The sequence below is a fragment of the Mizuhopecten yessoensis genome, unplaced genomic scaffold (assembly GCF_002113885.1).
Source record: "Mizuhopecten yessoensis strain PY_sf001 unplaced genomic scaffold, ASM211388v2 scaffold213, whole genome shotgun sequence".
Taxonomy (NCBI): Eukaryota; Metazoa; Mollusca; class Bivalvia; order Pectinida; family Pectinidae; genus Mizuhopecten; species Mizuhopecten yessoensis.
In genome coordinates this window covers 68,967-85,455 of record NW_018403434.1, presented here as the reverse complement: position 1 = coordinate 85,455, position 16,489 = coordinate 68,967, and the positions used below count along the sequence as shown (strand labels likewise).

Below are 16,489 nucleotides of genomic sequence, written 5' to 3'. Positions count from 1 at the left end.
GTGATTCTAAAATGGTCCAATGGTCCCCCCTTGTTACTAATACAGAGGGGATCAGATATAATCAGCTAGACAATAGTTTCCCCTGGTTACTAATACAGAGAGGGGGAAAGAATCAGCTAGCCAATAGTTTCCCCCTGGTTACTAATACAGAGAGGGGGAAATAATCAGCTAGCCAATAGTTTCCCCCTGGTTACTAGTATATAGAGGGGGGAAATAATCAGCTATCAAATAGTTTCCCCCTGGTTACTAATACAGAGGGGGGAAAGGATCAGCTAGCCAATAGTTTCCCCCTGGTTACTAATACAGAGGGGGGAAAGGATCAGCTAGCCAATAGTTTCCCCCTGGTTACTAATATATAGAGGGGGGAAATAATCAGCTATCAAATAGTTTTCCCCTGGTTACTAATACAGAGGGGGGAAAGAATCAGCTAGCCAATAGTTTCCCCCTGGTTTCTAATATATAGAGGGGGGAAATAATCAGCTATCAAATAGTTTCCCCCTGGTTACTAATATATAGAGGGGGGAAAGAATCAGCTATCCAATAGTTTCCCCCTGGTTACTAATACAGAGGGGGGAAAGAATCAGCTAGCCAATAGTTTCCCCTCAAATAACTAATACNGGCTGATTTCTTCCCCCGGGGAAAAAACAAACTGAGGGGCTGATTTCTTCCCCCGGGGAAAAAACAAACTGAGGGGCTGATTTCTTCCCCCGGGGAAAAAACAAACTGAGGGGCTGATTTCTTCCCCCGGGGAAAAAACAAACTGAGGGGCTGATTTCTTCCCCCGGGGAAAAAACAAACTGAGGGGCTGATTTCTTCCCCCGGGGAAAAAACAAACTGAGGGGCTGATTTCTTCCCCCGGGGAAAAAACAAACTGAGGGGCTGATTTCTTCCCCCGGGGAAAAAACAAACTGAGGGGCTGATTTCTTCCCCCGGGGAAAAAACTAACTGAGGGGCTGATTTCTTCCCCCGGAGAAAACTAACTGAGGGGCTGATTTCTTCCCCCGGGGAAAAAACTAATTGAGAGGGGAAAGAATCAACTAGCCTATTTTTTCCACAGGAAACTTTCAGACGGGAAAGGAAGTGACTTCTACACCGGTATCAGCATGGGTCAAATATCAAACAAATCGATATACATATATAGTACATACTGCTTCAGTTACATCATATACATTGGGAAAGTCTTTATTTATAAAGGTGTGCTCTCTAGGTACACAGGGTCTGTATTACTGTGGAGGACTAAGGTTGTATGTCTATAAAGGTGTGGGAGATCAAGATGACTGACACTGATCTCTCTAGGTACACAGGGTCTGTATTACTGTGGAGGACTAAGGTTGTATGTCTATAAAGGTGTGGGAGTTCTAGATGACTGACACTGATCTCTCTAGGTACTCACTAAATCTGTGTACACAAGGCCCTACCACCTGCAGCATACCAGCACATTGTGATTGGGGATGAGTGCAGACAGAAGTATTCTACCATCATCATCAACAAGTTATTTACACTGCATGCTCATGCTTTACCTGTTTTATACCCGGCACAGTAGTAGACTGGAATATTTAGCAATCATGAGGAAACTAACACCTTGATGTATTAGTCTGATTTAGTTTGCAGAAATGTGAAACATTTTTTATGACCTCAATATTTGACAAGTTCCATGTATCAATAAAGGAAAAGAGAATTTCCCTGTTGATAGGACAACCCATTATGAGAACATTTGTCACATAGAAAATTCAATCTAGAGATTTCATTGAGCTTCCATGACACAACCAATACATCATTATGTTATGATGCTATTTGTTAGTGGGTCTATAGACACAGCAGAGCAGTAGTTTGACTGTTAATTCAGGTATACAGTCCTTTTATTTTGCAGAAGTTGAATGTTTTTCTCTATAATAATGGTCTGAAAACATGCCAAATGTACTAATTATTGCATGTTATTTTTAAAAGATATCATAAGACTTTCTGTTGTTGAGGCCTCCTATATCAAAACTCAAAACGGAAAGCTATTTACTCAGGTAAAAAATAATAAGCTACACTTACCTCATGTTATAGATGTATTATATAATGTTAAATCCCAAAACACAAAATGATATCCACTTAAGTACATAAAAGTAAACAATACCACAAACATTTCGGTAAGTCTGGCACGCTGGTTAACAGGCCACATATCGAAAATCTAAACAGATACACAATTCTGGAATTTTGTTACTTTACTGTCAGAATACTGGTCAGGAATATTTCACTGATGGTGTGACTTCCAATCTTAGAGAGAACATGTGAAATCCTGGCACTGAATGCTTGCTAACTGATATCAGTTCAATGGTGTACGTGATACATGTCACTGATTACGGACGGAGAAGGTCACAAACAAAACCACATTACACTAAACAAAGGGCCATAACTCTGTATATTGTAGGACACAAGACCTGATTTCTGTCACTACCCTGACATTCAAAGAGGTATATACATGCATACAAAATTGGAAAGTCCTCTCCTTTTTACTTCTTTGCACAATTGTAGTTGGTTTACAAATACATCAACAGTGACAAAAGAACAAAAAGGATTGTTTAGGGGGTAGGGGGGATAATTAACATATTGTAATGTTAGACAGACATCTATCACTTTTAAGCTGTCAAGTTTCAACTCACTTATAATTCATGTTATCAATTCAAATTATGCAAAGTACACCCTTATGCATGTATTGTATACAAAATATTGATTTGTGATCGCCAATACATCACCAATCAACAGATTTTGTATTTCATTCGCATCTGGAAAATACTTAATGCACCTAATGAAATATTATCTAATATTTTCTGAATATTCTTTCATTCAAACACATTTCTGATAAAGTTCAACTTCACGAATGTCAACACGTCAGAAAATGTCTGGATTAAGATTTTTGGGGATTTAAACAACCGCCAAAAATTCTGACTGACTTTTTTTTTGACAGTGTCCAATGTGCACTTGGTAAACTTATTTGTCAACAACGAGTTTTAGTGTGTGCTTGTACACCAAGCTTTGTTAAAAAGAATTAACTATGTTAGAACATTGTTGTATACATTTAACTCCTATACAATGTTTCTGACTATAGATTGTTTTTATAATGAATGACTTACCATTTTCAATTAATCACTTCAACTTAATCTGTCAAGATGTGGTCGCTACAGTAATTACATGGTGTGTGACAGTGAAGTTCTTTGAAAAGTAACAGGGACCTTGACATTTTTGGTGATCACGCCCACATTCAGACATTTATATACCTGAGAAGTTTCATCATACAACCACAAAAATGATCACAGTGTTTGAAAGACAGACAGACAGACATACAGATGGGACAGACAGATAGATCTACATAAATATGGGGTAGATAGACAGACAGACAAACAGATGGGACAGACAGACATATAGACATAAAGATGGGACAGATATACAGATAGACAGACAGATGGGGCAGACAGACATAGAGATGGGACAGACAGACATATAGACATAAAAATGGGACAGACAGACATATAGACAAACAGACAAACAGATGGGGCAGATAGACATATAGACATAAAGATGGGGCAGATAGACAGATAGACAAACAGACCGGCAGACAGACATAGAGATGCGACAGACAGATATATAGACATAGAGATGGGACAGACAGACATATAGACATAAAGATGGGGCAGATAGACATATAGACAAACAGACAGGCAGACAGACATACAGATGGGACAGACAGACATATAGACATAGAGATGGGACAGACAGACATATAGACATAAAGATGGGGCAGACAGACATATAGACAGACAGATGGGGCAGATAGACATATAGACAAACAGACAGGCAAACAGACACAGAGATGGGACAGACAGACATATAGACACAGAGATGGGACAGACAGACAGGCAGACATAGAGATGGGGCAGACAGACTGGCAGACAGACATAGAGATGGGACAGATAGACATATAGACAGACAGATGGGGCAGATAGACATATAGACAGACATATGGGGCAGATAGACAGATAGACAAACAGACAGGCAGACATAGAGATGGGGCAGACAGACCGGCAGATAGACATAGAGATGGGACAGATAGACATATAGACATAGAGATGGGACAGACAGACAGATAGACATAGAGATGGGACAGACAGACATATAGACATAGAGATGGGACAGACAGACAGATAGACATAGAGATGGGACAGACAGACATATAGACGGACAGATGGGACAGATAGACATATAGACAAACAGACAGGCAGACAGACATAGAGATGGGACAGACAGACATATAGACGGACAGATGGGACAGACAGACATATAGACAAACAGACAGGCAGAGAGACATAGAGATGGGACAGATAGACATATAGTCATAGAGATGGGACAGACAGACAGATAAAGAGATGTGACAGACAGACATATAGACGGACAGATGGGGCAGATAGTCATATAGACAGACAGATGGGACAGATAGACGTATAGACAAACAGACAGGCAGACAGACAGACATAGAGATGGGACATATAGACATAGAGATGGGACAGACAGACAGATAAAGAGATGGGACAGACAGACATATAGACGGACAGATGGGACAGATAGACATATAGACAAACAGACAGGCAGACAGACATAGAGATGGGACAGATAGACATATAGACATAGAGATGGGACAGATAGACAGACAGACATAGAGATGGGACAGACAGACAGACAGACATAGAGATGGGACAGACAGACATATAGACGGACAAATGGGGCAGATAGACATATAGACAGACAGATGGGACAGATAGACATATAGACAAACAGACAGGCAGACAGACAGACATAGAGATGGGACAGATAGACATATAGACATAAAGATGGGACAGACAGGCATATAGACAAACAGACAGGCAGACAGACATACAGATGGGACAGAAACATTGGAGACCTCACACTGTTTCATAATGATGAGGTTAAATCACTCAAACTTACCTCCAGTAGGATGAGTCTATGTAATAATGACATACAGTCTACAAAGTTTTAAAAGACAGTGATATACATCTGTCTACATGTAAAATCTACATCCTTGTCTGTAGCTTATACACCACTACCGTATACACGGAAAACTTTAACTTGTGTTTCAGATTTTCATCAATGACATACATTTCTACAAGCTTTGTGAATGTAAGATACATGTGTTCCATATGGCCTACTCATGAAGGATGCATGTATCCCTCATGGTTGCACTCAGTACTATGAGGTCAGATTCAGATGGTGATATGTTACGATGGCAATCCTAGCAGTCAGTAATTGAAACCTGTATCCTCATGTATATAAAATGTCTTTCATGAACTTTTTAACAAGATTTTGCATGCTGTAATCTTGAAATATGTTCATTCTGCACGGTAGTCCAGTGGTAGGACGCCGGGCTCGTGACCGAAGGGTTGCGGGTTCGCGCCACGGCACGGCAATGTGTTGTATCCTTGAGCAAGATACTTTACTCCGCTTGTTCCAGTCTACTCAGCTGTAAATAAGTATGTGGTTGGGCAGTGCTAGAATTGTTGAATGCTAGCTGTTAGCGCCGAAATGGCAGCTCCGGCTGTATGCTCCCCAGGGGGTTGAGAAATGTACTGGCTAGTTGCAAAGGCCCTAAAACCACAGATAACAATTTGTGAACCGCTTTGAGACGACCTACGAACCAGGTTGTGATAAAGCGGTATATAAGAACCTCAACTTATTATTATTATTTATTATTTACAAATATGGCCTTAATTTCCATGTTACGTTTTCTAAAAAATTCTTTGTACCAGGTATTTAGTGTAGATTTGTATTTTCATTGAGGTCATTTACCACAAAATTGGGTATGATTTGGGAGAAAAAAGATAATCACTAGGTAGATGTGTGGTATATGGTAGTTTGATCCTTTGGTGTAGAATTTGGGGTAAGAATTTCAGCAATACCTTATGGTCCTGACCCAAGTTCATAGCTCAGCTAGGGTAGCTAGAATTTCTATATCCCCCATATCTACATGTGATATACTCTATCAGTAACATACATGCTGTGTACATGATGTGAGTCTGTTAATCACAACTAGACATATTAATAACATGTCTACGGAATACCAGGGTACTTGTCATTCATCAATACAAATTATAGATACGGAAGTGTAGGCATGCACAGCCGAGGTGCACCGCACACCTCAATATCTACTCGGGTTGGGATGAAATTAAGTTACCGCATCTACTGTGACACTTAATATGCACAGATAGCTAGAAGTGACAGTGGGCCAAGTTCAAAAGTCTGTTCAGAAATACCTATTACTAATGTCCAACAATGGGGAACAATAATATTTTTCAGCAGAAAATTGAAGCAACTTATGGTACATGATCTTTAGAATCTCCCCTCTTTCACTTCTCTGTATGTTTACTTGAAATAAACTACCCCAAGATTAAAGAAAAGAAATCACACCTTTTCACATCTGATCAGGGAATCGAACCCCGGCCACCTTGGTGAAAGGCGATTGCATTATCCACTAAGCCACCCAACCACCCATAATAATAATGTGTGCAGTATACATACCTGGCCCTGGCGTTGAGTTAACAGGCACTTTAAAGCTGAAACATGTACATATATATATAGCTGACTGATGTACAAAGTTGAAGTTAAAGCCTCTCAATAGGTTAAGGTAGTAAATGAAAAGTGGGACAATAAGATTAACTGTCTGTATATTTATCCATATATAAATATGTTGTTATATTGTATAATAAATTTTATGTAGATTTTGAATTTTTATCAGATCAACATTATATATTACTGGTCTAATTAATAATATGTCTTTAAAAGGACTGCATTAATATGATGCTATTTAATAGAAAAGATCTTCAGGACTACTAAAGGACTTTGAACCACATAATTGTCACGATCAGCTGACTACTGGTGAGGGCTGCAGATGACATCAGTCATATTTGTTTCAAACATATTCTTAAGATACAAAGTTGAATTCGGTGAAATCCACTTGTAAATGATGTGTCACAGTTTAAAAGTCATAAATGAACAGATAACACAGCTTGATGATAAACCACAGACCTGCATGTACATTTTGTATTCTTCATCTAAATGGTAATGACCAACTTTTTTTTCAACAAGTTGAAGATAATTTCATGAGGGAGTCTAGAGATTTAGTCGATTCCGAGAAAGCCAAAATGATATAGATTAAATTTTGAGGGTACAGTGACAGGAGAGCATATTTAAAAGATTCAGTAGTAGAACAGGAGGATATGATATCTGGTGGGATCTTATTCCAATCAGATATTGATCGTGGAAAGAAGGACTGTTTTCTGACCTGGGTTCTGCAGTGTGGTATTTGGAAGGATTGGTGATGGGCATGCCTTGATTGCCTGGTTGACCTCTAACCAACATATTGAGACAAATCATTATTCACCAAGTATACTATGTAGGTACATTTTTAGTAAATTTGTTGTTTAAAGGAATTCAGATCTGCCCTGTTACAGGTGAAACAGTTGTGATGTCCCAGGACTTGTATCCGTTACTCAATACACCTGAACAATTAACAAGAAGGCATACCTATACAAATAAATGCAATTGCCAAATATGATTATTCCACCCTACAGGTGAATGTTGTCCAACTACACTTTGTACTATTATAGTTAACCTGTTGTCCAACTACACTTTGTACTATTATAGTTAACCTGTTGTCCAACTACACTTTGTACTATTATAGTTAACCTGTTGTCCAACTACACTTTGTACTATTATAGTTAACCTGTTGTCCAACTACACTTTGTACTATTATAGCTAACCTGGTATCCAACTACACTTTGTACTATGATTATAGTTAACCTGTTGTCCAACTACACTTTGTACTATTATAGTTAACCTGTTGCCCAACTACACTTTGTTCTATTATAGTTAACCTGTTGCCCAACTACACTTTGTAGTATTATAGTTAACCTGTTGTCCAACTACATTTTGTACTATTATAGTCAACCTGTTGTCCAACAACACTTGGTACTATTATAGTTAGCCTGTTGTCCAACTACACTATGTACTATTATAGTTAACTTGTTGTCCAACTACACCTTGTACTATTATAGTTGACCTATTGTCAAACTACACTTTGTACTATGATTATAGTTAACCTGTTGACCAAATACACTTTGTACTATGATTATAGTTAACCTGTTGTCCAACTATACTTTGTACTATTATAGTTAACCTGTTGTCCAAATACACTTTGTACTATTATAGTTAACCTGTTGTCCAACTACACTTTGTACTATTATAGTTAACCTGTTGTCCAACTACACTTCGTACTATTATAGTTAACCTGTTGTCCAACTACACTTCGTACTATTATAGTTAACCTGTTGTCCAACTACACTTCGTACTATTATAGTTAACCTGTTGTCCAACTATACTTTGTACTATTATAGTTAACCTGTTGTCCAACTACACTTTGTACTATTATAGTTAACCCAATATATCAATTGTCTATGGAAACATGTCTATACCATAGACATTATTACAAACTATCAAAGTGAACATTATGGAGTTTAGACATATTTTTGTTAATTAATTTTGACTAATCTTCATGAACCTATACATTTATGTAATATGAAATAAACTGTATGTAGGGATTCAGCAACGTCAATGTGAATACACAAATGGATGTTGATTTGAAGAGTAGCAAATAATTTCAAAACAAAAAAAAATGCACTTTTATAATAACCATAGGAGGAATTTCATAACACGTCACAAAGAATAAAATGATTTCATGGTATATGAGATGCTTTCTCTGGGGTGTTTGTCAATATCAAGTTATTTGTTTTCAGAAGAACTGAACAGCAATATGAATGAGTTAGCTTGCACTGTGAGTGACAATTACTTCATCAGTATAGTGTCTTGGAAAGAAATGCAATTTTAGACAAACTAGAAATATTTGTAATTTATCACGAAATGCACAGTAATTAAATGGGACTCTGTTCCATTTACTTTAAAAGGTGTTTATTGAGCAATGAACATGGTCTGAAAAGACACACAAAGTCGTGGTAAATTAAACATACAATCCTCTAGTAATGTCCCCTATAAATTACCATTTGAATGGTGACCTTGACCCATTGCCTGGCCTTTGTGACTTTGGACTACAAATACTGTCTGAGTCACAATACACTTAACTAAGCTTAAAGATGGATGGATTTGACTTGCGGCACTGAAGAGATAAATGTTTTGTTTAGCTAGGCATTAAGAAATTGACAATTCAGGAGAAAAAAAGACCCAATTGAAATACCAGAAGGGAAGTTTTGTTTAAAGAGAAATCTCAGCTTCTCCATTGATAAAAGCAAAATGCCTTTGCTTTGGTTTTAATTTGATGTACATCAATTGCTTACCTCAGGAATACAGATCGATGGTACACTTCCTGCTAAAAACACCCAGACTAGAACGCATCCGTTGAAATAATTGAAGTTATATTGCACTGACAGCTGTCTATAGAGGCTGTATCCCATGAGTAACAGTGTTCTATCACAAATTAATTCTTTCTATTCATGTTGATTAAATGTATATTATTCGTTGATTAAATGTATATTTTAGTTGATTAATTGTAGATTTTAAAGCAACATCAGAGTGATGTAAATCATTTTAATATCTTTTGTTATCTGCAAATACTGCATAAATATATCAATTAAATCTCCTCAGGGAAAATGACAGCTGGATTTCGCTGAAATATATTCATAATACAGTTGTAATTATTAACAGATTATGAGATTCCACAAGCGTTAAAAATTCATCATGTGATGTTATCCATGCGACATTTAATGGGACTTTGGAACGGACTATGGATATGTGGATAGCAGGGAAACATAATTGGCAGTGCAGCTAACACATATATTCAACAACTGATATATTGTTTTTGAAGACAAATCCTGTAACTGATCAAAAAATATAATAGACACTTGGCTGGAAAATGAATGAAGTGTAAAAATAAAACCACCTTTACCTTACAGCCACATGGCCGACCACCAGAGATATATAGAGCATGTAGTAATCATAAAAACCTCTAATAATATGTAATCTTTATTTATTTTACAACAATTATGAAACAAGTTATTTCAACTTATATTAATCATTCTTGTTGGCTTGGATATTAGCGCGCGGGGTCTTAACGTGGGAGGAAACCAGAGTACCCCAAGAAAACCCGCGTGGTCGGGCAGGTGACCCGATACTTTTTCACGTCCGATCAGGGAAACGAATCCTGGCCGCCTTCGTGAAAGGCATTAAGTGCACTTTCCACTTCACCACCTGACCACCCTCTACATATCATTGTAAAAACAACAACCAAAATGTGCTAAGAGTTGAAAAGTATATAAACGGAAGATATTCTCTTTAATTATAACCTTAATTTGAAGAGACAGATATTTTTAAATGTTTTTTCACAACCCACTGAACTCTAGTGGTTATGTATCCTTGTCACCCCTGTAATGTCATGACAAATTGAAGGCTCAACCTTTCATATGATACAAGTAGACTAGGTTCATCCTTGGATATACATCAATAGAATCACTCAGAAAGATCAAAGGATTTGAAGCAATGTGTGACTCCCCTGTAATATTCAGAGGACAACTATATATCAGCCTCACATTAATTGGTGAGTTACCTGAAACCAATCAAATACATATGTAGGTAACTGTGTGCCCTTAATTTATCAGGACATTAGATTCCACAGGTGATACAAAGAACACATACGTAAGTGTAACCCTGGAACTTCAATGAGATGTTTTCAATCAGATTCAGCGAGTGACAGATTTACCTAACAGGTTCCAATGCCAATGTAAACTACACTCAGTGACATCAGTCCTACAGTGTGACCATCATAATGGTGGGTATAACAACAGTTTTTAAGGAATATAGTGGAAATACGTAACAAGTCTGGTCAATGAATAAACCCTAGTTTCAGAAATCATTTGAAGCTGGAAAAAGTTGTAATTAATGAGAAATGGAAATTCAAAACCATCAGAGAAATATCTCACGACATTCATGATTAAAATCAAAATCAAGGAAAACCTCGGTCCCAACCAATTAGTAAAGCTCACAGCAAACATTATCCTAACCAATCAGAATGACCCACAGCAAACACTCTCTAGTATTCAACCAATCAGAAAGACTCACAGTGAAAACTATCTCAACCAATCAGAGAGGTCCACAACAAAAAAATAGAAATAAAACAAAAACTGTCTCAACCAATCAGGAAAGCCTACACAGCAAACTGTCTCAACCAATCAGGTAGACCTGCACATCAAAAACTGTCAACTCATCAGAAAGACGCATCAAAATTTTTCTCAATCAATCAGGAAGGCTCACAGCATAAACCAATCAATCAGTCAATCAGTGCTGGACTGACCATGTTGACTTTAACATTTACAGTGAAAACTAGAATAATTAGAGTACACATGCCATAGTGTAAGAAGCTCAATATAAGCAATTATAGTAATTAAGTTCACTAACTTAAAATTGTAACTTTGGACCAAGTAAAATGGAAAACCATGTCCAAATTATATACTGTACAGCATTCAGCATTATGATAGAGCTAATCTAGGATTTATAAATATTCAGCAAATGAAATTTCATCACACTACATTAATTACAGTCATTTGACAATAGCATAGAGATTGTTTTCGTCAGAGTATAATCAATAAGTCAGTATGATTACATGGTTATAATATCTATACCTACTGGGCGCTACTGGATTCACAAGCTTAATTATGGTTAAATGAAGTGTAAATTGCTGTTCCAGTAATACCCCAGCCTGATGTGCGGGAGTACCACACAGAGAGGCCCACGGCTGTGATCATTTCCCATTCCATCAATTAGTACCGTATGGACAGGAACACTACATCATCAAACGGCCATTACAAAACAGAATGTAATTCACCCTGGGTCAACCTTCCATAATGTACAAAATAGAGGCTATTTACGATCATCAATGGTTTAATTTGTATGCAGCCCCATGTCCAGTGTCCCGATCAGGGTAATTGGCTGTATTGTTAATAGAGTCCTGGATAAAACAGCTAAAAAATAGTGGAATAACTTCTTTCACCAAGTAAGAAGGGGATTTGGAAGAAGTAAGCAGATTTACCAGTAATTGTTCTCAATGATTGGTTTATTTTTCATGTATAGGCATGGAGACTGCTCACTGTGAAGTTCATTGTTGTTTTTGCAATCAAGGTCGGTGTCAGGACTGACCCCATGTGAAGGTCACTATAATTAACAATGTTTGCATGGACAGACATCCTACTGTCAGCTTCATTCCAAATCAAAGTCAAGATCATTGTAGCTTGCAATCCATGTTACTGTTATTAGCAAATGTGGTTGATACAGAGAGTAGTCAAGATCAATGTCATTAAATATTTATAGCAATCAAGGCTGACAGGAGTGTTGATACTGTCAAGGTTACTGTTATAAGTAATCAGGGCTGATACAGAGAGTTACCATTGTCAAGGTTACTCTCATTACAAAAAAAGGCTAATACGGAGAGTCACCACTGTCAAGGTTACTGTAATTAGCAATCAGGGCTGATACAGAGAGTCACCACTGTCAAGGTTACTGTAATTAGCAATCAGGGCTGATACAGAGAGTTACCATTGTCAAGGTTACTCTCATTACAAAAAAAGGCTAATACGGAGAGTCACCACTGTCAGGTTACTGTAATAAGCAATCAGGGCTGATACAGAGAGTCACCATTGTCAAGGTTACTGTAATTAGCAATAAGGGCTGATACATAGAGTCACCACTGTCAAGGTTACTGTAATTAGCAATCAGTGCTGATACAGAGAGTCACCATTGTCAAGGTTACTGTAATTAGCAATAAGGGCTGATACATAGAGTCACCACTGTCAAGGTTACTGTAATTAGCAGTCAGGGCTGATACAGAGAGTCACCACTGTCAAGGTTACTGGAATTAGCAATCAGGGCTGATACAGAGAGTCACCACTATCAAGGTTACTGTAATTAGCAATCAGGGCTGATACGGAGAGTCACCACTGTCAAGGTTACTGTAATTAGTAATCAGGGCTGATACAGAGAGTCACCACTGTCAAGGTTACTGTAATAAGCAATCAGGGCTGATATAGAGAGTCACCACTGTCAAGGTTACTGTAATTAGCAATCAGGGCTGATACAGAGAGTCACCACTGTCAAGGTTACTGTAATTAGCAATCAGGGCTGATACAGAGAGTCACTACTGTCAAGATTACTGTAATTAGCAATCAGGGCTGATACAGAGAGTCACCATTGTCAAGGTTACTGTAATTAGCAATCAGGGCTGATACAGAGAGTCACTACTGTCAAGATTCCTGTAATTAGCAATCAGGGCTGATACAGAGAGTCACCATTGCCAAGGTTACTGTAATTAGCAATCAGGGCTGATATGGAGAGTCACCACTGTCAAGGTTACTGTAATTAGCAATCAGGGCTGATACAGAGAGTCACCACTGTCAAGGTTACTGTAATTAGAGATCAAGGCTGATATGGAGTCACCACTGTCAAGGTCAATTTCATTCTCAATCAAGGGCAAAACCACTATCTAACAGTCCAGGTCAATGTCATTCTCAATCAAGGGCAAAACCACTATTTAACAGTCAAGGTCACTTTTGTTTGAAATCAATGTCGACATTAGGGGACCTTAACTGTTAAGGTATTATAAGTAAGTTAAGATCACCGCCACTAGTTCACCATTCAGATTGAAGAATCCCAAAGTCACTGTGGTTCTAAATCAAGGTGACAACTTCAGTAATATCATGTGTATCAAACCTACATCAGAAATAGAACATTTGTGTCCCCTCATCAGCCAATTTGTATATTTGCTTACAATTTACATAGCATTATGTTTAGGTGATAGTGCACTGCAAGACCTAGGCCTCCATGGGTGATTTAGGTATTGTTTAAGATTCAAAAAAATAGCTTCAATGGTTTAAAACTTACAACAAAAACCAAGTTTCTCGAATTTTCCATTTATCTGACCTTTGACCCCTGGAATTGAGGGTCATTAGGACAAAATTACAAAGAAATGGGCATCTTCTTTGGTTGATGCAGGTGTTCCTCCAATTTTCGCCAAAAGTTATAGCCCTAGCCCATACAAGATTTCACTGGAAATTTTGAACTTATTTGACCTTTGACCTTTAAGTCATGATCACTGACATAATTGCTGTATACTACACATTTACATGTGGTTGATACAGACACACATCATGTTTCATCAAGATCTTATCTTCAGATCACTTACTTCTCATGATTTAAAATGTTTGACCCAGAGAAGATTTCTCAAAAAGTTCTTCACTTATTTAACCTTGACCTCGAGGCAAAGGCTTCAGTGACCTATTTACAGGGCACTGCACACTTCCCGAGCATGATGCAGGTATGCTTTCAGAAAGATATTCATGTAGATGAAGCCAGAATATAGAAACATAGACATTTGTAACGAGATCACTCACTTCAAACGATATCAGTTTCACGCGTCTCGCAGCCATCGCTTTCTTGAGGTTCCGACGACATGTCAAATAACGAGGGTGTTATAGAATTTACCGACTGTAGTCAGATTCCCATACAATTAACAAATAAATTCACATCTGGATTGTTCGAATTAACTTCCAAAAATAACTCCCTCAAGGTCGGATTTACGGTGTTCACTGTATTTGTCCATGCGCGAAAGTTGTTCCGCGGGAAAATCGAAACAATTTCAAATCCAACTTTCTNTGAAAAACTGGAATCACCCTATAGACATATCATACGCAATTGTATTGATACTAAATTGTAGAATAAATTTGAAGTGTTTGTTAAAATGTCAAAGTACTACTTTGTTTGCCAATCAGCACGCGACAATACGCTGTTCAAACTATTGAACGAAATTGTGTGGACTGTCGATAAGGCCGGCATTTTTAATTTTAATTATAAATTATAAGTTAAAAAAGAACATAAGAGGCAGAGAAAACGTAAATATAAGCATTGAACTGTTTTTGTATGGTATTTATGATCTGTTTGAATGACACAGCTTTGCAAGCAAACAAATCATAATGCGCTAGCACGTTTTATGTTGTTTGCTTGCAAAGCTGTGTCATTCAAATAGATCATAAATACCATACAAAAACAGTTCAATGCTTAAATACTGCAGCATTATCATTCAATCTTCAAAATAGTTATAGAATTTTTACAACTTCACATAATTATATAAGCATAGATAGTTAAACAGTCGAAGTATACAGTCATAAACCAAGATTATTGATTTTACATTCAATGAATATATCAAACAGTAAAGTCACAGACTTAATATCGTCACAACAATATTCAGAGGCTATTTACAGCATGGCATAAATACAATGCGAAGCTGGCCTCGTATTTTATAGCTTAAAAGATCTCCAACGACGTCGTTGTGAATCAGTCAACAGTGTAAACATCATACACAGAAGTATATCTAATCAATGAGTCATGACACACAACAAGAGCAGACATATCCATACCATACTAATCAGCTGTCAGTTTACAACTATATATAGGACCAGTTGATAACTGATTGCTTAAGTACTCCCTGTTATAGAAATATGCCAAGGTCAGCTATAACATTAGGTACAGTTAAACCTCGTTATCTCGAAATCTTTTAACTCGAAGACCCCATTTATCTCCCGGCCAAATCTCTTCTTTATCTTAGTAAATAAAACTTGGATAATTTGAACCCTGAAAAGTCGAAAAACTTGGGATACCTCGAAGTAAGATATATTGGTTTCAATAGCGTAAATCCAACATCAAAACATCGTCTACTTCATAGTGTTCGAATTTCACTTTGTCACTTGTTAATTCTTTGTTACAAATAAAACACAAAAGTATGACATCTCGCCATTCCGTGTTTATGAACATCTTTTGTGAGTAGACTAGCATGAAATCGGCTAAAAGAATTTACAAAACAGCTTCAGACTGTAAAGTGTGCGGACTGTCAAAACCATGTTGTTCATAATAAAAAACAAACTTCATCAATGTTGATCAACAGTATTCTGTACTTACTGCGAGTCCGTTTAATTATTTGTACACCCTAACAGACGTCAGTAGTTAACAGTACAATAGTTGTCAATTATTATAACAGTCATGAATATTTTTATAAAACAGCCTCTCTGCAACCTACAATGGCTGATTGGTGCTAACATGATGAAAAGATAATGATCGGACAATTTGAGTTTAAAGTTGATCTCATGATTCAATTCTGCCCCTAAATTTTCAGTTCCTGTTTGTGTTCAAAACAATGAACAAAGGTGCTTTCCTTTATGGAGCATTCAACCTATACTGATCAGTCCCATCCTGAGTGGAGCTTTCCAGTGGAGCATTAAACCTATACTGATCAGTCCTATCCTGAGTGGAGCTTTACCGTGGAGCATTCAACCTATACAGATCAGTCCCAGCCTGAGTGGAGCTTTCCAGTGGAGCATTAAACCTATAC

At 37.4% G+C, this 16,489-nt stretch overlaps 1 protein-coding gene across 3 annotated transcripts in view; it reads right to left on the bottom strand.

Annotated features, from left to right (window-relative positions):
* The window catches only part of LOC110464986 (monocarboxylate transporter 7-like), a 60,803-nt gene that overhangs the window by 33,262 nt on the left and 11,052 nt on the right, over positions 1-16,489 (bottom strand). Inside the window, exon 2 of one of the 3 annotated variants that reach the window (XM_021520641.1) lies at positions 6,574-6,608. The exons of 1 other annotated variant lie outside the window; for it this stretch is intronic. The gene's annotated coding sequence lies outside the window, so the exon portion shown is untranslated. Of the gene's footprint in view, positions 1-4,986; positions 5,097-6,573; positions 6,609-16,489 lie in introns of those variants that run through there. One more of the 3 variants, XM_021520715.1, reaches the window with a different exon arrangement.